A 27585-nucleotide genomic window follows, 5' to 3' on the forward strand; every position below is an offset into this window, starting at 1 on the left:
TATCTTTATGCTAGCCACTTAGTTTTCTCAGCAGCATGAGTCCAGGAGTCTTGGAGAAGCGATAAACATTCAGGTGATAGTTAATAACATGAGGGTGGGTTAGATAATCTCGGGGGAATGAGTAGAGCAGAGATCCTAAGACAGAACCCTAGAGAAAACAAACATTTATGGCAGTGATTCTCAACCCTGGCCACACACTGGTATTACTTTGAGGTACTTCTGAGAAATACCCACGTCCAGTTCCTCTCTGAACCAATCAAATTGAAATCTATAGAATTGGAGCCTGGATAATAGCATGTTTAAAAATTATTTAGCCAATTTTAATGTGCCTACAAAGTTGAGAACCACCAATTTATGGGACTAGCTCAGAAGTTGGAGCCTATGAAAGAGAGCATGGGCCAGGCGTGGTTGCTCACGCCTGTAATCCCAGCACTTTGGGAGGCTGAGGTGGACAGATCACCTGAGGTCAGGAGTTCGAGACCAGCCTGGCCAACATGGTGAAACCCTGTCTCTACTAAAAATACAAAAATTAGCAGGGTGTGGTGTCAGACACCTATAATCCCAGCCACTCGGGAGGCTGAGGCAGGAGAATCACTTGATCCTGGGAGGCAGAGGTTGCAGTGAGCTGAGATCGCGCCATTGCACTCCAGCCTGGGGGACAAGAGTGAGACTTCGTCTCAAAAAAAAAAACAAAAACAAAAAAACAAAAACAAAAAGAGAGCGTGAAGGTATTGCTTATGGAGATATGGGGAGAAGAAAGCTATTGTGGTATCACAGGGGCCAAAGGAGTAGAGCTTTTCAAAGAGAAAGGGCTTAATGACATCAAATGTAGCAGAGATTACATGGACATAGAATGTGGAATAATAGACATGGGAGACTGAGATAGGATGTAAGGGTAGGACGGAGTGAGAGATGAGAAATTACTTAATGGATATAATGGACATTATTTGGATGATGGTTACAATAAAAGCTCAGACTTCACCACTACAGGATATATCCATGTAACAAAACTGCCCTTGTACCCCTTAAATTTATACAAATCTATAAACATGTACCTGAGAGGATGAATAAAATAAGGATTGAAAAGGATCCACTGGATTTCACTAATAGAAATTCACTGGTGACCTTAGCCAAAAGAGTTTCAGGAGAATCTGTTTGGAGGGAGGCAATAAGAAAGGGGTAGAAATAGGCTGGGCATGGTGGCTTGCGCCTGTAATCCCAGCACTTTGGGAGGCTGAGGCCAGAGGATCACCTGAGGTCGGGAGTTTGACACCAACCTGACCAACATGGAGAAACCCCGTTTCTACTAAAAATACAAAATTAGCCGAGCGTGGTGGCGCATGCCTGTAATCCCAGCTACTCAAGAGGCTAAGGCAGGAGAATCACTTGAACCTGGGGGTGCGGAGGTTGCGGTGAGCCGAGATCGCACCACTGCACTCCAGCCTAGGCAATAAGAGTGAAACTCCTTCTCAAAAAAAAGAAAAAAAACAAAGGGGTAAATGTCAGATTGCATTGAGTTCTCAAATGCTATTAATCTTTAAGACCACTTAATTTAGTATCTTTTTTTCATCACTTCATATGAATCTTGTGATGAAGTGTGTACCTGTATTGGTTATGTGATTTTTGTTTCTATTTTCTTTTTATTTTTAAATGAAAATTAAATTTTACTTTTGGGGCCGGGCGCGGTGGCTCACGCCTATAATCCCAGCACTTTGGGAGGCTGAGGCGGGCGGATCACAAGGTCAGGAGGTCGAGACCATCCTGGCCAATATGGTGAAACCCCGTCTCTACTAAAACTACAAAAATTAGCCAGGCGTGGTGGTGCGTCCCTGTAATCCCAGCTACTCAGGAGGCTGAGGCAGGAGAATCACTTGAACCAGGAAGTCAGAGGTTGCAGTGAGCCTAGATCGTGCCACTGCTCTCTAGCCTGGTGACAGAGCGAGACTTCGTCTCTCAAAAAAAAAAAAAAAATTTTACTTTTGGGACAGACATACACATGTATTGGCTAATAAGATCTAGGTTTGCGTTAAGGAAGCTAGAAACTGAAGATTGCTATGTAGTCTATCCTTGATCACTCCTTGACAGTTAGAGAGCAAATTGAACATGGACCATTTATGCCCTATTTATATGCAAAATTGTTCTAGGTAAGTGTTGATGATGTTCACCATAGAAATTTCAATCACTCATTTGCTTGTCTGTTCTCCTACACAATATAATCAGCTCTGCTGCACATTTCCTCATTGGTGATCCCTGCAGGAAAGTAGGAGATAAGGTCAATTCTAGTTAATTTTTATGGTAATATGATTATAGCAGGCTTTCTTTAGTTATTGGAGTATGGGATAAGTTAGGACAAACAATTATGCAGCGATAAATTTATCTTGATAGTTTTAAGTTCATTTCAAAAATTCACAGACATGCTAATGTTCGTAGCTAAGCTCACACAACTACCTGCTTATTTACAAACCTGCAATTCAGGAATAAATGGTTGGGATCTTATATGTCAAGTGCATGATGCCAGTCTAACAGGAGCAGACACTCTGTGCATTTGCAACTACAAAAACCAAAAAGATGTTCAACAGATTGTCATAAGTACCTTAAGATTTCTAGAAAATTAAGTGCTTTTACAACTAAAGGAAAATAAACATTTATTCTAATTGGTGGCCTTGATTATGGAAGTTTCTCTCATATAGGCTCATTTCTATATTATTAAGTATTGTCCTAAATAGGGATAGGAAATTTTAAGCTTTGCTTGCTTTTACAGCAGAATCCATCTGCTTTCCCAGTGGACATCCCAAGACAACCAGATTTACCTGGACATGAATGTACTTCTGACCCTTCAATTTTCATTAAACCTTTGAATACTCTTCTTCTGTGTATTAAAATTTGAACCTTACTCCTGCTAGTTCCTTTTCTTGTGCCCATTAAAATGAAAGGAGTGGAAACTGACAGAAGGAAGGAAGAAAGCAGTGGGTATCTTAAACGTCACAGTTGTTTTGTTTTGGGTTTTGTTGTTGTGATTGTTTGTTTGTTTTGAGGTAGGGTCTCCTTCTGTCACCCAGGCTGGAGCACAATGGCATGATCTTGGCTCATTGCAGCCTTGACTTCATAGGCTCAAGGGATTCTACCCCACTGCCCCTCAACCCCACCCCCAGCCTCCCGAGTAGCTGGAACTACGGGCTCACGGCACTGTGCCTGGCTAATTTTAAATGTTTTTGTAGAGACAGAGTCTCACTATGTTGCCCATGCTGGTGTCGAACTCCTGGGCTCAAGCAGTTCCTCTGCCTCGGCCTCTCAGAGTGCTAAGATTACAAGCATGAACCACTGCATTCAGCCCACAGTACCCTTTTGAGATTCCAGTTCTTGTATTATTTCTTGGTATCTTTTGCATTTGCAAAATACCTTGAATCTAAGATAGTGCCTCACCTATTCCAGGAAGCCTTTTAAAGTTATGCTCAATGTCAACTCTCTTAAAGATATATTAATAGATGATACAAAGTATTAAAATACTATGCTTATAACTATATTTTGCTATTAAAAGATTGTGATTTATTTTTGGCATCTAGCACATAATTCAATGTAGCATATGCTTTTGATAACTGCTTGTTGAATACTTTACAATTATTTTAAAAAGATTGAATCTACACAAAAGCCTTTTTAATATATTATACCTAAAGCTGTCTCTAAAGTTTGAAATTTGAGGGATGGAGGAAATAGAAATTTTATTCTACATCACTGTAAATGAAATCCCATTAAGGCTGAGTGTTTGTGAGCAACCTCGCATGTCCTATGTATGTTACCTTCACGTGACCTTTCTGGTCAGTAATGCTTATGCTTGACAAGTAAAGAAAAATGCCAACTTTATATAAAAAACACAATATAGCTGTATGCCATTACTCTTATTCTTATATTCATTGTGTTTGCATTTGACTGCTACCTCTATGTCATTCTCAACTCAAATCATGCTTTGGTCCACTCCCACATGGCTACTTAGAGGGCAAATTCCTAAATACTGCCAGAGAAAATAAGAATAGAGTGACAAAAATACCCTTTTGTTTCAGCTTTACATATCTTCTCATCAGTCTTTGCAAATACTATTATGCAATACTGTTATGAAATAGAAGTTAGTGAATTTCTTTAGAATATCAGTAATTAATTGCTTTTCCAACTGTAATACTTATTTGCTCGGGAGACAAGATCTTTCTCGTTTAAGGGTTTTATTCAGTTCTACGTAATAGTGTGTAAGACTATTACAAGGATTTGATCTGTTTGTTTGAGGGACTTCTGGAATCCAGGATGGTATTTTCCCTTTCCACTTGGGAAGGTTTTAGCTTCAGATTTTAGGTTTACTGGTCTGTTCTATTGTTTGTCTAGCATAGATGTAGTATACCACAAGCAATACAATACTCTCTGGGCAATGAACAGGAATTTTTTTTTTTTATTTCATACATTATTCACAACTCTGCAGTGGTTTCAGAAAGTCAGTGTATATCCTGGACACAAAGAAATGAAAACACAAAAACAAGGATATGATTTTCATATAGTTCTTTGGAAAGTTAATACTATTGTGCATGGATTTCATTTTTATTTCAGTTATAATACCTGTTAGAGCTTTAGCAGCCTCATAACTATTAATCAAAAGTGTACATGTTTATCTTTTTTCATAATAAACCGATAGATTATCTTCAAATACTTGGATCTGAACTATGAAGGAATGTTTGTATCAGGAGGGGTAAGCAATATGATTTGCTGTGGATAATCCAGTGTTTATTTTAATTATGTTTGTGACATCATCTCAGTTGTCTATATCAGTACTACCTTATGTGGCAGAGATCATGAGAAATGACAGCGCTTTGTACATAAAATCTGTGGATTTAATTCTATTGTCATATCATCAACCATAAACAATCATGAATTGAAAAAGGACTTCAGAAAGTACTTTTCTAGTACATAGATTTTATTTTATGGTCCAAATTTAAACAAACTATTTTGCACCTGGAAGAACATTAAAGTAAGCTCAGTTAGTAGTCTTAAAAACTCAGAACATGGAAGCACCGAGATGATGCCCATCCTTAGTGACTGGGTGTAGTAAATTAGTGAGTAATGGGCCAAGATAGAAAATAAATTTAGAAATGAAGTTCCAACATCATGTGCTTCTAGGAAATTATTAGAGAATCTTTTACATGTTGAATTTCCATGGGATACAGGTTGGGAAGGACAAATGGGAAGAAATATGTCACATCTAGCAATTTAAATAATTTTTTTCATTGCCATAAACAGTATTGATTAGTTTGCATGGCTTATTTAGAACTGAAACTTCCTGGCAGAGGAAGATGCAAAGCACTGAGAAAGTATTATGGGCAAGTTGAATGCTGTCCACACAGATTGTGAGCATTATAGATTATCCCTTTTTCACTTTTTTTCCTACTTCCCATGCTTTATGGCCCTGAGGCTTTTTGCACACCACTTTCCTCACTTTGTTCTCCTGTTTCAGAATCATTTTGTTTTATCTGTTTATCTCCCTCACAACACTGTTTTTTTTTTTCCTTTTTTTTTTTTTTTTTTTTTTTTTTTGAGCGGGAGTCTCGCTCTGTTACCCAGGCAACAGAGTGCAGTGGCGCAATCTCGGCTCACTGCAACCTCTGTCCCCAGGGTTCTCGTGTCACAGCTTCCTGAGTAGCTGGGATTACAGGCGCCCGCCACCATGCCTAGCTAATTTTTCTTGTTTTTTTGTTTTGTTTTGGTTTGTTTTTTTTTGTATTTTTAGTGGAGACGGGTTTTCACCATGTTGGCCAGGCTAGTTTCGAACTCCTGACCTCAGGTGATCTGCCTGCCTCGGCCTCCCAAAGTGCTGGGATTACAGGTGTGAGCCACCGTGCCCGGCCCCTCACAACACTGTTTTTCACCTCCCTTGCCCCAACCTGATATTCTACACATTAGTTGTGGGTAAGAAAAACTGGGGAGAAGAATCAGGAAAACATAGTTGCTTAAGCATCGTTTGAAGTCTTTTATCTCCCTTAAGTCTCAGCATTCTGTCTGGTTTATGGGGGTGGGGGGAAAAACAAGAGCGACGATACACACTACTCCAAATAAACCCTCTCTTAATTTATGTAAAATTGTTCTAATCTTGGTGGGGGTGGGGGGAGAAATGTTTAAAAGGGATAGGGAAAAATTCCTGGATGAAATTCTTGCTTCCCAGCCTTTTTGGAATTATGACCTCATCACCACTGGAGTTTACAAGTGTTTGTGATAGTGAGTAAGACATCAAGTAGATAATTAACCTTTTGTATTTCTATGTTAATGATTTCATCAATTAGTATACACAATTGCAAAATGACTACATAATTATTTTGCTCTCAAAAAAGTCTACACTCTTAAAAAAACTTTAAAGGGAAAAAATATCTTTTCATAAAAGTTCCTCAAACCACAGTGCATATTTATTTACATTTGACAAGTGTGAATGTGTTTAATGAAAAGGAAAAAATCCTGTATTTCAGTAGGTAGAACAGGTTGGTAGGTTTAGCATTTTTTATTTTTGTCTCTCCAAATTCAGTCAAAATAGTTCTTATTAAAACAAGTCATACTTAAATTCTACTCTAAGGAGAGTTCTTTATTATTAAGGTGTGTAAAACAACAAAAAAAAGTTTAAAGCACTTCCCTTATAACCTAATTGATATGTTAATGTTTTTCTCTAGTATTTTGAAAATGTACATCTATGTTCATCCACTTTTTTTTTTTTTTAACTTGGAAGCTTGCTCCAGTAAAAGTAGGACTCTGTAGTACATGTGTTTATCTGTTTACCTAAACTGAAGTATGGCCCCAGGAAAATAGTATATTTGATTGATTGTGTGTTTTTTTAAAATCAAATCATGCAAATCATATTAATTATGCATAACTTCAAACTACTACTTAACTCCCATTCTTGACAATTAAATAGGTTTTTGTTCTCCTAATTGGCTGGGTTATAAAAGTTAAATGTTGAAAAAAAAATGAAAGAAGCTCAGTTTCGAAGTATGCCTTCTTTTCTGGGCCCTATAATATGTGGTACATGTCCTGGCATAATTGAAGGTAAAAAGGGTAGTGGTTAGTTGGAATTCATCACAGAGTATCACTTCCTCTGTGTCCAAAGCTGCTTTTGCACCAATTAGCTATGACCTTTTCTTCTAGCCTTGGGGTGTAAGATTACTAGAGGCAACAATTTCTGAAATATTTTCTTTCTAATATTAGTTTAATTTCCTTGCAGAACTAACTATTCTTTCATGGTTTCTGGTTTTCTTTTCTTTCTTTTTTTTTTTCCTTCCGTCTGCTGCTTCTTTCCACTAAGCTGCTAAATCTTTTGCTGAGGAATTAAATGTAATGTTTCTAGAAACATTAATAGCTTGTGCCCTTTTCTGAGTGTCCTACTTCAGAAATATTGCAGCTGCAGTGGTATTACAGGCTATCATTTCTTCCTGTTTCTCTCAGCAGGGAAGTTCCAGCTTTAAGGTAGATCCGAGTTCTTTTATTCCTGGGCTAGGTCTCAGAGATTTTCTTTTTCTCAATGACGTGAATGCCTTAGTCAGGGTTTTAAAAGCCTATTGCTTCTTTGTCAACTTATTTCATGTTGGTTCACTATGCAGCTCATAGTAATAATGGAGACCGGGCAAGAGTATAAATGAATAATTACAAATCAAACCCTTCTATTGGAAAAGCAACCCAAAGCAGGAGGCTGTGTGAATACTGTCATGGTAACCTCACCTCTAGAGATGGTGGGTGGTGCGTTAGCTCTGTATGTAACAGGGAAAATCCTCCACAGGCTGTAAAATGTTGAAAGCACAGCTAAAATAAAAACAAACCACTGTTACATTTTTTAGGGTAGTTTGGGTAATAGGACTACAATGTGGCCAAATGAAAAGATTTTTTAATTTGACTTGCCTTTGGGGCAGAGAATGGCAGGGCTTTGTTGAGGCTCCCTCCCTTGTTTATTTCTTCCCCTCCAAAGCATGCTTTTTACATGGTTCTTCTTTCTTATCCCATTTCATTTGTCACTTTATTTGTTTTCAATTTAAATATCACGCTATTTATGAAATAGTCACTGCTTTTGAAGTTCATTTTACAGAGCTATAAGTTTTATTGAGATGAAAATAATTTTCTAAAAACATTAGTTGAGAAAATTAGTTAAATCTTTTTCAAATAATAAAAGAAGGCAGATTTAACTTATTCAATTTTGACATCTAATTTGAATCTTTTGTGCTTGTTGTCCTAAAAGCTACTACCACTTGTCAAATTTGAACAAGTGGAGAGAACAAAACAGACATAGTGGAATATTCTACTTAACTAGCTTTCAATTAATTTTAGAATACGCAGAACCACATCTTCATTATTAAAGTCAGAAATTCAATATGTATTCCAAATTGTTCTACTCTTCTAACTCCTTTAATAATGTCAAGATTTTGTAACAGGAAAACAAGGGAATTAATATTTTGTTGTGGTATAAATGTTTTCCTTTCTAACCTAACATGAAATTAAAAATTATTTTTTCCCACACTTTTGACTCTTCATAGCTAATTGAAACAGAACTCACATGAGTAATTTCTATTACTGACTACCTGCCACTTAAGCCTCAATGGAGACCGAGCAAGAATATAAATGAATAATTACAAATCAAACCCTCCTTTTGGAAAAGCACCCCAAAGCAGGGGGCTGCTGTGTGAGTACTGTCATGGTAACCTCACCTTTATGGAAAGAGAAATAAAGTTTTGAAATAAAAGAAAATAAGCCTACTTTGAAAAGATTGTATATCATGAACAATTTTTGTGGCTTATATTTTCCTAAATAAGCTAGTTTTAAAACATATAAACACATTAAGTTGGAAGTGAATCTTACTAATGCCAGCACTAGTTATAATTCATGATTAGCACTGGGGCAAGCTGATAATCTGAAAATCTAACAGATTTTTACTGCTGTTTGTACCCATCTATGTCAACTGTACCAATGATAACATAATAATCAAAGGACTGATGGCTTAATATAATAGCTATTGTGCTCTAAATATCTTTTATGCTTTGACATTAAATGTCTCTCTTGCCTTCGTATCTACTTTTAAAAATCTACTACCCATTCCTGATAGTATTTAACTGGAGTTATTAGTCCTTTGACAGTGCTGCATGCTATTGACAGTATCTTTTAATTCGCTTAATTTCCTGACATTTGCTATGTTAATTTTTTACTTTGGGACTTTTGAATGCCAGATTTGTGCTTAAAATAGAAAAGCCCTCTACTAATAAGATTTAGTCATATCACCTAAGTACTGCAGAGTTGTCCCAGATGTCATAGGGAGAGATAAAGAAGGGATCACAGATAATAAGTTTGCCCTGCTTTCCCCACAAAGTTATTACTGCAAGCTGTAAGTCTCAGCTTTTATTGATAAATATAAATATGGGATATGTAAGGAAAGCCTATGCCTATTTATAATAGCATTCAGATCTGGTGTTAGTAATTGCTTTAGGCCAGACCACTCCATAAACAGTCCCAAGGCAATTTGAAAACAGGTATTTGTTGCATAATCTGTTTTTATTACTAATGCTTTTTGTTTTATGATTTTTGTATTAAAGTAATGAAGCTAAATAATACTTTCTGGTTAACTAGCAGGTAAACAACTTTATGCAATATAGATGTATTATATTTTGTGAAACCACCGATGGTCATTCAAAGGGAAGATTGTTGGGAAGGGGCGGAGGAAGGTAGTATTTTCAATTAGCTACCAGGCTTTTAACAAAACAATTCCTATTATAATCCCAGAGAATTTCATCTGACTAAATCTCCACTCAAATGACAAGCAAGGAGTGAGAGCTGTAGCCAAAGGGACAAAGAGTGGGGGGAACCAGTGTCTGAATGAGTCCCACCATGGTGCCCTTTAGTGGGTCCCATTGTGCCCTGGGTTAGCACTTCTCACCATTGCTTATGAAAATACTCAGCATTGAATGATGCTGTATGTCTTACATTCTACTCACTAAAATTGCTTATGCAATGTCAATTGGCTATGGTATTTATCATTTACTGTCCTCTGCATTATATAGCATGGTTAAGCCTAAGAAGCAGCTGCCTTTTTTTTAAGTGGATCAAGCGATTGTTATGTATTGTGTGAATATCAGTTCAAGTTTCTTGAGTGCTGTAGCATCTAGATGAAGGGTAGTAAATAAACATTAGGCTGTTAAAATAAAAAGACTTTTATGCGATTCTTCAAATTCTACATTGACTGGAAATAAATAGTGGCTATTGGACCCTTTTATTTTAATAAAATTTAGATATATCCACCTGCAGTGAGCACATATAAATCTGCACTTTAATGTTAATGGAAGTTAGGCATGGGTATCAAGAGGTAAAAATCCTAGAAGATATTATAAAATCATGTTATGTAGCTCAGTTTTTACTGTGGTTCAAATGTAAGGGGCATTCTACCTGCCGTAAATTACTATGTATACAATCTTTAACCTACAACATCCTTGAATAAATAGCTTTAGAATCATAAGCGTGGTTAGTTTCTTTTAAAGTATAGGGAGGTGGTGAATGTATTTTAATTATAAAAGCCTCTTAGAAGATCTGACATGGTAAAAGGAGCTATATTATGTGTACACGTATGTAGCTCCTTTGGTGTTTGGTAAGAGCACTAGGTGCCACCCTAGTATTTTTTCCCATTGTCTGCTCAGGCTGGTTTTTAGATCTGAGACTTTCTCATTCCGAAGCCCCCCACCTCCATATAACTTTTACCCTGATTCCTTCAATTGCATAGATTCTTTTCTTTGTCTTTTCATTTCCGAGGAGAATCTGGGAGCTCTTATGTCCCACAATTTACTGAAGTGCTATAATTATAGCCTTTATCTTTTATTAACATATCTACATACTGTGCTTTTCTGTGGTAGCACAGAATATTAATGCAATTAGCACCATTCAGTAAGATGTACTATCCATTTTGAATGACAGCTTTAAGTCACAGGATAAGCCTCCTATACAATGGGCTACTTTTTTTTTTTTTTTTTTTTTTTTTTTTTTAAGGAATAAGGGAAGATTTGTAATTTTTAAGAAGTGAAAACTTCTAGAAAATCTTTTGTTGCTAATCCTCCCAACCCACCCAAAAAAGAGCAAGTTTTGACATTGAAACTTCAGGAAATCTTCATATTGATAGGATATTTTCCACACTATAAAAAATTAATCCTTAAGTTAATCACAATGAAGACGCCCTGCTTATTTCCTACAGTGGCTAAGAAGATAAAGTGAGATGGTGAATGTGAAACTTCTTTGAAACTTTTAAAATATATTTATTTAAAATTTGAATAGAGCTTTAAAGTGTTTAAAGATTATTATCAATACCATATTAAATCAATGCCACTTAAACCCTTCAGTAGCTTTCCATTTCTTCTAGGAGAAATTTAAATTTTTTGCAGTCGCTCCAAAGGCTCTGTGTGATCTGACATATATGTACATTACCTGCCTCATCTCCAGCAGTCCAACACTGTGAGGAAATGTGATATCCGTTACATTTGAACCACAAGACTGTTGTTACATTAGAAAGGGAAGCATTGTTTTGGTGCAGATATCTTCCAGTATTCGTCTTTCAAACTGAGTCTTTTTGGTAAAATTCAAGCAGGATTTTGATGTTAGAAGATGTTATGCCAGATTTAAGTTGTATGATGATTGTTTTCATGTTATGAAAATAGGTAAGTTGTTATTGGTTTCATTTATTTCTATTATACAATTGATTAAAATAATCAACAATTAAAATGTAAGCAAGGATTTATGGGGTGCTTAACTCATAGCAGTAAATATAGTATATTGAATTTATGGTTGCATTGCCTATTAGACACTTTCAATATAGAATAAGTCTGATATTTTCTAAATGGAGCAATTAGAACAAATCTTATTTTAAAGTATGCCTTTCCCCATACTCCATGTTCCAAATAATTATAAGAAAACCTACTGCTTCTGTTATTACAAGTTTACAAAGCAATAGAAATATTACCTGTAACCTGGCCTTCATAGTTGAACTTTAGACTTCTTTTTTTATGACTACATCTATAATGTGGAAAATGTTTTATTTTCTTAGCTAAGCTATGCTATTGTAGTAAAATTTTTGAAAGGAAAATTATTTTGGATCAAGGACAAGCAACTCCAGCTGTTCAATTGGTTTTTTATCTCATTATTTTTCAATCTAGGAAAAATATTTAAATATGTAACACCAATATTTTGCTCGGATAGATTGAAGCTTCAGATGTTTTAGTTAGAAATGGACTGCAAAAATAATATCTCTTAAAAAAAACATTATAGTCAAAGATGCATCTAAGAAATACAGCTTGTTCATACATCTTATAGTATCTCTATAAAGATTTTCATCTCGTTTTTCTGATTGAAGTGTTCACTACTAGAGACAAATGTAGTTTTAAGTCTTAATGATCAGAGGGGCTACAACCATCATAGCTCTATTAGAGGCAGAAATATAACATTAATATTTTAGTGCTTCATTTGCTTTCATGAAACTTATGAACAGAAGCTATCAGTGTCTAGGGTTTGTCTTCAAATGACAAATTTAGCATGCTGTAAAAAGTGATATTAGGACTTCCTACTGAGGTCATCTGGAGTTTGACCATCCTGAGAAATGATTATGGGTAGATTCTTATTCTCAAGTGCTAGAGGTTCTTCTTCTCTTTTTGTATTTGATTTTGGTGGTGACCAACATGATTGTGAAAAGGAATTGCACCACATGAAGAAGGACACATGGAATTACAAATTGGTCAGTGCCCCTTTTCTAGTATTCCAGAATCATCTGACTAAAATGATTTTGTTTAGTTCCATTTTCTAAAAGTTAAAACACAAAATACAATGGATGTAGGCTTCTGAAGTGTTCTGAGTCACCCACGTGAAAAGTCATGGCTAAGATTGTTTATGTCCCTGGGACATAGTATGTCGTCAGTAAAGATTTCTGGAATGAATAAGTAACTTTTCCAAATAAATGCTCTATTTTATCAATTACATATCCCTCTTGTCTTCGTTCTTTTCTTGGCCAACTTCTTTGAAATGTACTACCATCATATATTTTTCTCTTTTAAAATATTTTCCATTATTAAAGATAATGTATGTTCATTGCAGAAAATGTGGGAATATGTAAAATTTAAAGACAAAGGAAAATATATAGTCTCAACATCCAGAAGCAACCACCTTTACATTTTGTTTTTTTCTTCTATCTTGTATTTCTATGCATATTTTACATTGTTCATACTATACTGTATACAAAGTTGTATATACTACTTTTCCATTTAAATTTATAAGCATTTTTACATTAATGAATATCTTGGTAAGTCTGCTTTTAAATGATTGTATATTATTTGAGCATAAGAATGTATGATAATTCACTTCATCCATCCTTTAAATTAGAAATTGAATTTGTTTCTATCTTTTTTTTTAGCTACCATAAATAATGCTGTTGTAAACATTTTTCTACATATAATACATATACTCTATGTAGAAAATCGGTACAACTTTTCCCTAGAAGAGATTCAGAAAGTAAATGAAGTGAGAATTTTTTACTACTTACCAGATGCAAAGCATGATTAACTTGGGTCAAGTCAGTGCATAAAATCTGTAATCAATGATTTGAATATAGTATATTTACATTCTTTGAACAAATATTTTAATATTATAGCCAAAGCCTGATGGTACAAAGATGGACTTTACCCCAAAGGAATGCACTGTCCAGTATGAAAAGAGAAACACAATAAATTAACTGTTAGGTTGAGCCATGTGACGTTGTTGTTTGACCTATGAAAATATTTATTTCATGTGTTTCAATTTAAAATAATATAGGATGATAAGGGTTAATATTGAAGCAAGTACATGGCGGCTTGGGAACACAGATAAGTAAGTAATTAGATCTTCCGAAGAGAGATAACACAGATTATTGCTGCTTATTCAGCAGAAATAAATTTAAACGAGGGAACTTTTATATCTGTGTAGGTATGTATTAGAAAGCTGCTGGGTCAGGCTCATGCATCAGATTTATGGTATTCTGTAACATTGCAGCACAGGAACACTTCACCTCTCTGAAATTCCACTCTTCCAGCAACTGTACCTACCTGGAAATGCTATCTATCTCTTCAAAATATGGCGGTAAACCTGAAAGTAAGCAAAAACAAAAATATCCCTCAATAGGCAAAAGGAATGTGATCAAGTCCTTAAACAGCAGCATGTGGACTTTTATCAAAAGAGTCTTCCAAGTACCTTACTCAAAACATTTATTATGTTAGACATAGTTCTGTCAAATTGGATTTTCTATTTTTTTCACCCTCCAGCAAATGGGAAACAGCATACATACCAGGATTGAGAGGTAGACAGACATTTTAAGACCCATTGGAAGCACTAAGACGTGATAGTTAATATCTTGACTCTAGTGGAAGAGATGAACTAATTATCAAAGCAGATAACATCTTAAAAAACAAAAAGCAGAATACAGAACTGTTTATAATTGCTCTCAACTATGTAAAAAAAAGAAATAAGTATAGATATATGTATATGTAGCTGCTCATTAAAAAATTGGAGTGAAATACACCAAAATATTAATAGTCTTCGTGACTAATCACTCATATACCATGGTATATGAGTGATTTGTACTTCCTTCACATTTTTTATAATATTCTTCAGTGACTCTGCTGATTATATCATTAGAATAAATAAAATAATAATTAAATAAAATTTGTAAATGAAAAAGATCTTTGAGCATAGAACAGTTTTGGTCTATTTAGAGAAGAAACAAATAGACATACCTCAAATATGCCCTACAGACCTTGTAGTTATAGCACAGCACAGTGTTTGATGTTTATGATAATTATGTGAATTAGCAAAAATGTGAATTATGTGAATTAGCAAAAATGTATTTTCAGTAGATTATCCTTATGGAGGCAGCAAAGTGTACAATATATCTTCAAAATATTTCTATACAAAATGGCTAAGATAAAAATTGTTGCTGTTTAAGACGTATAAACTCTCTGCTATCCAGATCAACTCATTATGTGAGGTTTCTGGATAGCTGAGATCCTATTTTAGGTTTTCTATTTTAAAATGAAATTACTACTTAAAATGAAATGAAATTACTCAACAGCTATTTGTCCTATTAAATTATGCAATATTATTATATCTAAGCTTCCTGTTCTAAGCGTCCATAGCTATTTATTGAGGCATTATTCTCAGATGGCCATGGAAACAAATATTTATCTGATTATTCTTTTGTAAATGGCCCAGTTATAGGTTAAAATTTATCTTTTTTCCTCAAATGTGACGTTTCTACTTTTGATGTTGCTTTTGTTCGTTGTTTACTTGTTTGCTGTTGATCCTTGCTTTTTTCAGACTTTGACGAAATAAGAGAATAAATATTTACATACTTCCAAATGATTGCAAAATATTAAAATAAAATCATAAATTATTCAAGCTATTGGGAAAGTTTCCTGTGAAAACATATACACCATAAAGAATAATGTATTTAGAATATCTCCCTGTTAGTAATGTTACAATTGAAGCACAGTTATTGTTACTCATTCCTCTCCCCTTAAATGTAATAATGAAATACAACAACAAAACCAAATATAGTAAAAATAAATTCACTGCCCTTGGGGAAGAATCTTAAATACTACCTTTATTTTATATGTTTGAAGTATGTTTGTAGCTTTAGTTGCATCTTCATCACTCCTTAGCAGTCTCCTTGTTCACTGTTCACTGAATCATATGCCTTGGCTATTCTTCCAGATTTTCTCTATTCGCTGTAGTCCCTCAAACTGAAACTCGCACCTGACAGTCTTAGTAAATGACCATCTTTTCTAAGTTCCCTTTATTTCCCTCAGTGTCACTTCCTGAGGCAAACTTTGTGCTCCTAATCTCATTCCTCTTACCTCCTTCAGAATCATGCTGCTTTCTTTCTTAATGTCTTTCTTTAAATTGACTTCTTCCTACAGAAATGCTCATGTCCTCCTTGAACTTAAAAGCAATCCTCAATGATAAACCAAACAATAAATAAACAGTGTATGTCCCTAAGTTACTATCCTATGTCTAGCTGAGGAGAAAAGACATGGACACACCAAAGAAGTAAGAGATAAGGATATGTATATAACAGTATGTGTGTACCATGTATGAATTTGCAGGCACTCATACCCATAGATGAGCCCTATTTGGCTATTGGGACTGTGCCTCTCCTAATTGGGTGGCTTGGTTGGAATTGCTTCATCTGATGTGGAACCTTAATAGTCAGTCAATGGTTTTTTTTTCTCTTTACTTATTCACTCTTTATTTTGAAATTTTCAAGTATAAACAAAATACAATAATATTAAAAAAAAAAAAAACATGAACCCAGCTTCCACAATGATCAATTCTTGATCAATTTTGTTTTCTCCATACTGCTACTCTTGGATATTTTGAAACAGATCTCAGACATTATATTTTTTTCATCTGTAAATGTTTCTATAAGCATCCATAAAAGATGATTATTTCTAATATAACCAAATACTATTATCATATCTTACTAAGAAAAATAATTCTTAATAACAAATATCTATTTAGTGTTTACATTTCCCTGATTATCTGCTTTGGTTTTTTTGTTTCGTTTTTTGTTTTTGAGACGGAGTCTTGCTCTGTCACTCAGGCTGGAGTGCAGTGGCACTATCTCGGCTCACTGCAACCTCTGCCTCCTGGGTTCAGGCAATCCTCCTGCCAAAGCCTCCCGAGTAGCTGGGATTACAGGCACCCACCACCACGCCTGGCTAATTATTGTATTTTTAGTAGAGTTGGGGTTTCACCATGTTGGCCAGACTGATCTCCAACTCCTGAGCTCAAATGATCCGCCCCTCTCCCAAAGTGCTGAGATTACAGGTGTGAGCCACCACGCCCAGCCGATTATCTACTCTTTTTGGTTAGTTTGAATTGGGAACTAAACAAAGTTGATTCATTATTATGGTTCTGTTAAGTCTCTTTTTAACAATGGAATCCCCCTTGTGTTAATTATCAATTAGTTATCAATTGCTGCATACCAAGTTACCTTTAAAACGTAGTAGTTTAAAACTACAAATGTTTATTATCTCATAGTTTCTGTGGGTCAGGAATTTGGGAGCAGTTTAACTGAGTGATGGTTTCAGTGTCTGTCATGAGATGGTAGTCCATTGTCTCTGGGCCTGACTGAGGCTAGAAGATCTACTCCAAGCTCACTTCTCCACTATACTGGCCTCTCTATAGAGCTTCTTGACTGTTGCTATGGTCTGAATGTTTTGTCCTCGCAAAATACATATTTTGAAACATAGTCTCCAATGTGGTAGTATTAAAAGGTGAGGCCTTTGGAAAGTGATTACCCTTATAAAAGAAGTTCAAGGAAGCATGTTTGCTCCTTCAACCATATGAGGACACCGAGAAAGTGCCTCTATGAAACAGAGAACGAGCCCTTATCAGATACCGAATTTACTGGTGCCTTGATATTAAACGTCCCAGCCCCCAGAACTGTGAGCAATAAATACCATTGGGTATTTTGTTATAGTAGCCCAAATGGACTAAGACAAGCACCTTTACAACATGGCAGCTGGCCTCCCCAAGAGTGAGTGATCTAAGAGAGAAAGCAAAGAGGAAACCACAGAGCATTCTGTATCCTAGTCTTGGAAGCGATATAACAATACTTGTGTCATATTCTACCAATCACAAAAACCAACCCAGAAACCATGTGGGAGGGAATTACACCAGAGTGTGAATACCAAGGGATTGGGATAATTGGGGAGGATCATCTTGGAGGCTGACTGCTCCACCTTTTCATCTGTTTCTCTTTTTTTCTTGTAATTTTCAGAGGTCTTTTTTTTCCTTCCTTCCTTCCTTCCTTCCTTCCTTCCTTCCTTCCTTCCTTCCTTCCTTCTTTCCTTTCTTCCTTTCTCTCTTTCTCTCTTTCTCTCTTTCTTTCTCTCTTTCTCTCTTTCCAAAATCCTGAGCTCAAGCGATTCTCTCACCTTGACCTCCCAAAGTGTTAGGATTACAGGTGTGAGCCACCATGCCCAGCCCACTTGTTATTGTTGAAGCAACCAGGTCATTTGTCTGATTGAGTTTATATTTTGTTTATTGCATCGCATTAGTGTTATTTACCTGTTTCTTTGCCTGTCCCCCTACTCCATATATTTTCTATAAATTTATAGTTAGATAAACCAAGCCACTCTAAGGCTTGATCAGATTCAGGTTTTACCTTTTTGTCAAGACGTCCTTATTGTTGTTGGTGTTGTGAGGTTTTACATGGGAGCACATGATGGCTAGTTGACTCTTTTTGTTATATTAGCAGCCGCTGATGATTCTCTAGGTCCATTAGTTCAAAAGAGTACTATTCTATTATTCCTCCTTTAATTAGTTTGACGACTTCTTAAAAAACAAAAATGCCCCCTCATCAACTATTTGATTATATGTAGGTATATTTCATATAATGAAGGGATGATAAATACTTCTCTCTGTCAGTTTTCAGTAAGTTGTTGTCTCTCTAGAATCCTCTAAAGGTAACAAGTGAGGTCTAGGAACCAACATGGATGTGCTGAAGCAGAGTCTCCATGGATAGGTCCTGGTCGTGGGGATTTTGAAAACGCTTCCTATGTGATTCTAATTTGGTCCTCTATTAACTTCTACTAATCTCCATTCCCAGAGTCTGGCTTAGTAGGTATGGGAGGGGGCCAAGGATTCTGTTTTTGTTTTTTCTTTTAATCTCTAGATAATCCTCTTCAGCTGACAAGTTTGGGGAACACTAGAGTAGAAAACACCTTTTTAAACTTACTGTGACTATATGCATCTATGCTATTCTTCCATGCCGTGGGCGTCTCAAGTTTACTCTCAAGCTAGCTGCCATGTTGTAAAGATGCTTGTCTTAGTCCACTGGGCTAAGGAGAGTTGAGAGTCTCGCTTAGTGCTATAGTTATACCAAAAACTATGGAGTTAGACTGTGTGGGTCTAAATCTTGACTCTGCCACTTACTAGCTTTGTGACCTTGAGGCAGTGTATTACCTTTCTGCCTCAATGTTCTCACATGTAAAATGGAAATGATAGTAGGATTTTCCTCGTGGTGGTTTTGAGAACTATATGAGTTAACATTGTGTTTAGAACAGGGTTTTGTAAGGATTTCTTAAATACATAATAGAGCTATCTCCCTCTGGGAGTACTTCCTTGGAACATTTTGTTGATAAAAGCCAAATTTGGTGGTTATTAATCTCATCATGATAACATTGTCATTTATTGGATGTTTATATATGCCAGGCATGATGGGTTATGTATATTCTCTAGTTCACATAATCCTCATATCAATCCTACACAATTAGCAATATTATTTTAATTTTATATATCGGGAAACTGAGTCTCTGAGAAGTAACTTGCTCAGTGTATTAGAGCTCATAAGTGATGGTATGGATATGACATATATTAAAGAGGCAGCATGATGGTTAAGAGCACAGAATCTGGAGCTAAGCTCTCTGGGTTCAAATCCTGGCACTACCACTTCCTAGTTGTGTATCTTGGGCAAGTTATTTAACCTATGTATCAGTTTCCTTATCTGTAAAATGAGGATAATAGTTATACCTACCTCATGGGTTATTATGAGGATTAATGAAGTTAATACTTTCTAAGTACCTAAAATGGTCCCTAGCACAAAATGTTGGAAAACTTTTCCTCAGTTCCGCTAAAGACAGAGTTCTTTGTCCCACAGCCACAAAAATTCAGGCTCGCAGACAGTTTGAATCTTGAGTAAGACAGGGTTTTGTTCAGTGAAAAGGAAGAAAAGGGGGAAACAGGGACTCTCGCAAGGCCAGAGTCCCTGCTAGAGCAGGATGTTGGAATCCCAGCTTCCACACAGGAAGAGGAGGGGCCAGTCTCCTCCTCAATGTAAACTTAACGAGGCTCCACCTCAGTGGGCTGTTTAGAGTTTCTCCAGGGACCCCCTCCCACCTGGCTGTCTCAATAATAAATACTTTGTATGTACTAGCTGGTTATTATTACTGCTATTATGATTTTTATTAGTTTAAAATAGTTTAAAGAATAGTTTAAAAGAGTTTAAAGAAAAGGCAGCAGTAAAAAAGGAGAGACTGAAGTTGCCAGTAAGGAAGGGAATACATGTATTTCAATAAATGCCTTAATAAATAAATCAATCTTCAGGAGGGGAGAAAAGGAGAGTTGTCTCTACCACAAAGAGGAGCAGAATAGAAAACAATTGGTTTCTAGGTGAAGGCAGATGATTAAACTCCTGGGAGATAGATTCATTTTGACAAGGTAGAAATCAAGCTAATCATTTAGAAATGAAGAAAGGAAGGCAGAATTGGAAGCCTGTGGAGGCAGGGGAGATTTGGGGACACTTGGGGAGTCAAACCACAGAGCACACAGTAGACATAGCTAAGTTGCGTTTTGTCAGTGCTTGATCATGGCTGAATTCCTTGTGGCTAAAAAAAATTATGCCTGGTGGAGGGGATAGCTCAGCAGCCTAGTGAGGGCAACGAGTTTGGACATGGTTGAATGGGATAGTTATGATGGTAAGTAGAAGTGAAGGAGCATTGAACAAGGAATCAGGAGACTTGGATTCATTTTTTAACTTTACTATCAACTAGCTTGTATGACCTCGAATAGTTCACTTGACCTTTGGATCTCAGTTAATTCACTTGTGAAATAAGAGAGCTACATCAGTTTATCTCTAACATTACTTCTAATTCCAGAATGTATGACCCTACAGGGCCGATTCTAGCATCTAGCTGCACCAGAAAGGAGTCAATTGAAATGGCAAGAGTTAAGAAAGTGATGGGAAGGCCCAGGGAGATTGGGATGCAGGTTCAATGAAAGTGAAGGTAGATGAGGGAACTCATGTCAGTCTCTCAGTCTTTCTGCCTTTAAGATTTTTCTTTTCTGTACTCCAAATTCTGAGACTAGTTTGTCTTTTTTTTTTTTTTTTTTTTTTTTTGTAGTAAATATTATTATGGCTATTGTGAATTTAATAGGCTATGTTTAACACACACAACAGTAAATGTTATTTTAGTTTTACATATCTAAAATGTTCATTAATGCATCAGAAATAAACAGTTCACTGGTAGGGAGTTATTTTTTTTCTTTCAAGCAGAACATAACAAAATAGTATTTTATGCTTTCCTGTGCCCATAATAACATTACATTTTGGAGTAGCTAACTAGGTTGCTTGAACACGCTGTTACAGAACTGGTTAATCCATAATTCAGCAGGTTCTTGGCTTCCAAGTTGCCTTATTGACAAGCCTGAAGAAAGTGGATGGAACTAATTAGCACTCAGCATTATAAAATAGGAAGAATTAAATAAAGCAGCTTCAATATTAAACTCAGACCCCTATGAAGATATTCCCTTTAGTTATGGGGATTTTGAAATGATGGACAGGCTAAACCAAAACTCATAATCCTATTACAGTCTCCTACACCCACCTAATAAGCTTCAAGAGCTGTTTCCTTGGAGTCTGGGATATTGCCATCTTCCTCTAGGCTTTTCTGTATATAGCTTATAAATTCTTTACTGTTTCCACTAAATACTTTGTTATTTAAAATAGCATAAAAGAGAGTATATAAGTATATATACATATTGATGCATTTTGACTGTAATAATATCCTTGGCCTGTAGGGAACTTCAAATTATTAATAATTTCAGAGGAAAGCTTTTTAAGAAAAAAGCTCCAGGCTTGGCTGTAATGAGGCATTTGAAAAGGAAGAGGGGGTATGTTTATGTGCGTAATGAAAATATTGAACCCTTTGGGATGTTATGAACCATGGTGCACTAATAAATGATCTTTCCATTTCAGTGTTCCAGCAGACATCTTTGTACCCCTGATGTACTCTTGCAAAATGCCTGTAGCTCACATTTCCTTTAAAATATTTCTATCTCCTGACATTCGTTACTGTGGGTGGGGGTGCAACAGGATAAATCTGATGGAGAAAGGAGGACTATACAAGAAGCAGACAAAGTTGGTGGTTTAGAATAATGAGCCCATTTTCAGCTGAGCTGTGTAGTTCATATGAATTAATTAACCCCTTACAAACATTTGTCTGACAATCCAAATTCTCATTCAGTTCAGTGGGTTTTATAATTATCATTTAACTAAATAGCACTAAGGACTGTTTATATCCTGACATTAAGGAAGCTTTGTCGAATTCTTTTGCTGTAAATCATCTGAAGTTGTTTACAATTTGCAGTAGTCTTGGTTTGTGCTCAGGTTGCTGTTTTGTTGCTTTAAAAAATATTTTCGGAGTGCTAATTATAGAATATGCTGTAGAGTGTGCTTAGCTTTGTAAGGGTAGAAGACCTTTGTAAAGAACATTTTCACATTTTAATTGGAAGAATGTAGGCTTAAGCTATTATCTATCATGTTAAACAAAATGAATCCAATGATGCTAAATGGATATAGAATGATTAATTACTCATTCTTAAGACCTGTGCCATCTAGTTCCTGATGATAACATGGTGATAACGCACTTTTTACCCAGAAAGAGAGAAATGAGAGTATTGTGATGACCATGCTGCAACAGAGTGTGAGAACACTTAAAAAAAAAAAAAAAAAAAAAAGTTTGAAATAGGAAGCATCTGGGACCTCCGTTCTATGCTGTTTGTGTGTGTGATTGCTTTTAATTTTTGTACAAAAAGTTAAGATACTATTAATAAGCATTTTACTTAATTGAGTCTCTTCTGATTACAAGGAACAAAAAGCTACTTAAACTGGGTGTTCATTGAACAGATACAGAAAGGCTCAAGGGAATTCAGGGCAGGATGTATTATATACCTAGACCTGGAGCCCTGGAAATGGGATCTTTGCTGTCCTTTCAAGGTGGCTCTGCGGTCCTTCACAGCATGAGTTCTTGGGCCCTTTAGTGCTTGAAACGAGACTACTTATCCTCATCTAACTGCTTCTTCTTCCTTCTGACAATGATTCTTGGGTCCCAATTCTATGTTCCTGTGACAGGAATGTTATTTGAATCTTTTTCTTTTCCCTGTGTTTGTTTGCTTTTTTGTTTGTTTGTTTGTTTTTTGCACAAGGCCCAAGTCTTTGACAAGCCTAGGATGGTTCCCCTGTAGGTCAGGTTCCTTCCCTGCTTCAATCAGCTATTACATTTTTTTTTTTTTTTTGAGACTGAGTCTCACTCTGTCACCAAGCTGGAGTGCAATGGGGCGATCTCGGCTCACTGCAACCTCTGCCTTCTGGGTTCAAGCGATTCTCCTGCCTCAGCCCCTCAAGTAGCTGGGACTATAGGCGTATACTACCACACCTGGCTAATTTTTGTATTTTTAGTAGAGACAGGGTTTCACCATGTTGGCCAGGTTGATCTCAAACTTCTGACCTCAGGTGATCCGCCCACCTCGGCCTCCGAAATGCTGGGATTACAGGTGTGAGCCACTGCTCCTGGCCTCTACTATTTGTATTATATAATAACAAATTTAATCCTCACAAAAATCCTATTAGAGAGGTTAAGTACTATTACTATATTCCCTGTTATAGTGGGGGAAACTGAGTCAAGGAGAGGTTAAGTAACATTTCCAAGGTTATGTAACTCCAGGGTCTGTGATGAGTTAGGAGATCTGGTTTCTAATGCTTGACCCATCACTGTGTGAATGACTTGGAGTGAATCACTTAATTTCCCTGGGCATTCAGCCATTCCATGAACAGTTTAAAAATTATTTTTCTAATTTTTTAAATTGACAAACTAAAAGGAGGAATCAGGTCCATTACCGCATTGTCATAGGCACTGCTTTGTTGTATGGAATAGAAATCTACACAAGGTAGCTTGAGTGAAGGGGTATGTATTTAAGGATGTGATAAGCAACCTTGTGGACATCCAAGGATAGGAAACAACAGTGAGACCATGAGTGTCTTAGGCTGGAACTAAAATGGAAAAGTTAGAAATACAAGTTGCTCTTGGGCCAGGCGTGGTGGCTCACACCTGTAATCCTAGCACTTTGGGAGGCTGAGGCGGGCAGATCACAAGGTCAGGAGATCGAGACCATCCTGGCTAACATGGTGAAACCCCATCTCTACTAAAAATACAAAAAAAAAAAAAAAAATCAGCTGGGTGTGGTGGCACACACCTGTAGTCCCAGCTACTCCGGAGGCTGAGGCAGGAGAATGGCGTGAACCCAGGAGGCGGAGCTTGCAGTGAGCCGAGATCACGCATTGGTTTCCTTTGAACATGACTGCCACAGCTATGATACAGTATGATGCTTACTTCAAGTGCCTATCTTTATGTGGCATGGGTCTCTCCAAGTTCAGATTCTTGTGACAGAATCTGACTGACCCAGCTAGCCTGTGAATTTGTTTCCCTTAAGTCAGGTGTTCAGTCTGTGGCCAATCAGCCAGAGCAGAGATAAGATCACATGGTGCATAGGACTGTCACCTTTTCCAGGTACTGGATGAAAGAGCAGATTCTCTGAGAAATGTATGGGAAGGGCTGGCAAATAGACAGATGTTTGCTACACCTATAATCCTAGCACTCTAACAGAGTTTTAAAGTATAGTGTTTATTTCTCCATGGATCATCACGTTAGCTACATAAATTTTTTTTTTTTTTTTTTTTTTTTTTTTATGAGACGGAGTCTTGCTCTGTCGCTCGGGCTGGAGTGCAGTGGCCGGATCTCGGCTCACTGCAAGCTCCGCCTCCCGGGTTCACGCCATTCTCCTGCCTCAGCCTCCGGAGTAGCTGGGACTACAGGCGCCCGCCACCTCGCCCGGCTAGTTTTTTGTATTTTTAGTAGAGACGGGGTTTCACCGTGTTAGCCAGGATGGTCTCGATCTCCTGACCTCGTGATCCGCCCGTCTCAGCCTCCCAAAGTGCTGGGATTACAGGCTTGAGCCACCGCGCCCGGCCTCATAAATATTTTTTAAGCACTTCACTATATACCAGGGACTTTACTACGACTACACTAACTTCAGGCCCTCCATTTCCTAATCTGTAAAATGAACGATCTTGTCTTGCTTTAGAATTCACACACATACACACACACAAACATTTATGCATTTATCTGTATTTTACTGAATACAATTGCCATTTCATATCCATAGATTCTACATTCATGGATTCAATGAAAGGCATATCGAAAATATTTTTAAAAATTGCATCTGTACTAAACATGCACAGACTTTTTCCATGTCCCCTAAACAATACAATGTAACAACTTTTACATAGCATTAACATTTTATTAGGTATTTTAAGTTGTCAAGAGATGATTTAAAGTATACAGGAGGATGTGCATAGGTGATATGCAAATACTATGCCATCTTAGATAAGGGACTTGAGCATCTGCTAATTTTTTGGTTTCCAAAGGAAGTTCTGGAACCAATTTCTCATGGATACCCAGGGATGATTGTATGTCGCTTTTGTTACCAAACCAACCAGAATTTTTTTCGTTTGTTTGTTTTGAGGTGAAGTTTTGCTCTTGTTGCCCAGGCTGGAGTACAATGGCGCAATCTCAGCTCACTGCAACCTCCGCCTCCTGGGTTCAAACGATTCTCCTGCCTCAGCCTCCCAAGTAGCTGGGATTACAGGCATGCACCACCATGCCTGGATAATTTTGTATTTTTAGTAAATACGGGGTTTCACCATGTTGGTCAGGCTGGTCTCAAACTCCTGACCTCAGGTGATCCACTCACCTTGGCCTCCCAAAGTGCTGGGATTACAAGCAAGAGCCACCACACTTGGCCCCAACCAGAATTTATTTATCCAAATGAATGTTCTGCAGTACCTTGAATTTGAGCTACAGAAGAAATTCAGTATCATTTCTTCAGTTACATCTAGTGTTTAATCAAACTTTAGTATTGCACAGCTTAGTTACCCAGGTTACTTATTAATTTGGCTCTGAAATATTTGTTTTCTTTTTTTTTTTTTTTTTTTGAGACGGAGTCTCGCTCTGTCGCCCAGGCTGGAGTGCAGTGGCCAGATCTCAGCTCACTGCAAGCTCCGCCTCCCGGGTTCACGCCATTCTCCTGCCTCAGCCTCCCGAGTAGTTGGGACTACAGGCGCCCGCCACCGCGCCCGGCTAGTTTTCTGTATTTTTTAGTAGAGACGGGGTTTCACCGTGTTAGCCAGGATGGTCTCGATCTCCTGACCTCGTCATCCGCCCGTCTCGGCCTCCCAAAGTGCTGGGAATACAGGCTTGAGCCACCGCGCCTGGCCTGAAATATTTGTTTTCTAAAACTCAAATCTATTAAATGTCAAAGACTTGCTGTCATCAAAACTATTTAAAAGGCTGTGAGGCCTACTGTAAAGATATCCCGAAGAAGGACTTCACAAACGTGTTTTGCCAATGATAGAATCATTACTTAATTCTGTAGCTCCTAAAATAACTACCTTGAAGAGGACAGATCTTACCAACGTATGTAGGTTGTTTAAAAAATCATTCATATTATGTACAGAATCAAAGATTTTAAAAAGTATACAAGATACAAATACCCAGTTAAATCTATAGTTAGGCGTTTGAGACTTAAGAAACAATTTGATGGGATTCTTTACTGAAGTATTAAAAAAGCGGAATTTTGTCTCACATCTGTTTCAGCTACTGTGACCCAGGACCTAAATATGTCAGTATACTTCTCTTCTTATGCCCACATAGAAAAAAATATGGATTGAAATGCTTAGAACACATTGGAAACTAGATGGATTTAGAGCTTTTAGAGGAAGAACACCTTGCCACAAATCTCCCCCTGAACCAGCTGAGTGAATTAATCTTTGTTTTTGTTGTTGCTCTTGCAGCTGTTTTACCATAGTTATGCAAAAGTAATGCTGCAAGTACAGGCCAAAGCCTCAGAGGGGGTAGTTGAGGTTCAGCAAAATAGATTTACCAAATCCATTGGTGTTTGCCTGGTTTTATGTTGGCATTTAGAGGCTATCTTTATTTTGGTAGCTTAGTAGCTTGAGAGAGAGAGAGAGAATATGTGTGTATAGGTATGTTTATATGTATTGCTGACAAATTCAAAGACATTTGATTCAATATGCTTTAGGTAAGAAGTGAAAAATATTGTATATATTTTTTCTTTTTCTATGGATTGCAGTATCTTCATTTCTGTGGTTACTTTTGCAAAAGATTAGTCTGTCCAGATTCATCATTCTAGTTTCAAAGAGGAATGAAGGACAATTTAAAGCTAAATTCAAATTCTATATAAGTAGTATAATCTGATGAACACACCCTTTTATCCCAAATTTAGAGCAACAAATGTTTTATTTAATTTGAGAATATGAGATAGGAAAGGTCCACCATGAAAGTGGTTTCAGAAGTTCAAAATGTTAACTACAGCTTCCATGCATTACAGTCCCACGATGCTCATTTAATTCCAGAGTAAGTCACTTCTTGTTTCTAGAAAACTAGTCATAGTTAGACTAATTTCTTTTTGATGTTGTTTTACAAAGATTTGAAATAAATGCACGAAGTCTTCCTTCTTTGTAGTAGACTAGTATCCTGGTTTCTGCATTTTTCCTGAGGAATTATACTTTAAGACCTAACATAAACAATGTAGAAGAATCCTCTAAATGTGACTTGCGGATTCCCTTTGTACAGGACATTTTCTTTGGTGTTAATCACGATCCTGAATCAT

The 27585-nt window shown here is 36.8% G+C and overlaps 1 protein-coding gene across 3 annotated transcripts in view; it reads left to right on the forward strand.

The window, feature by feature from the left end:
• Window positions 1-27585, forward strand: part of DIAPH2 (diaphanous related formin 2) — a 912659-nt gene that overhangs the window by 762388 nt on the left and 122686 nt on the right. The window lies entirely within an intron of this gene.

The sequence above is a fragment of the Macaca thibetana genome, chromosome X, assembly GCF_024542745.1.
Source record: "Macaca thibetana thibetana isolate TM-01 chromosome X, ASM2454274v1, whole genome shotgun sequence".
In the NCBI taxonomy this organism is placed as follows: domain Eukaryota; kingdom Metazoa; phylum Chordata; class Mammalia; order Primates; family Cercopithecidae; genus Macaca; species Macaca thibetana.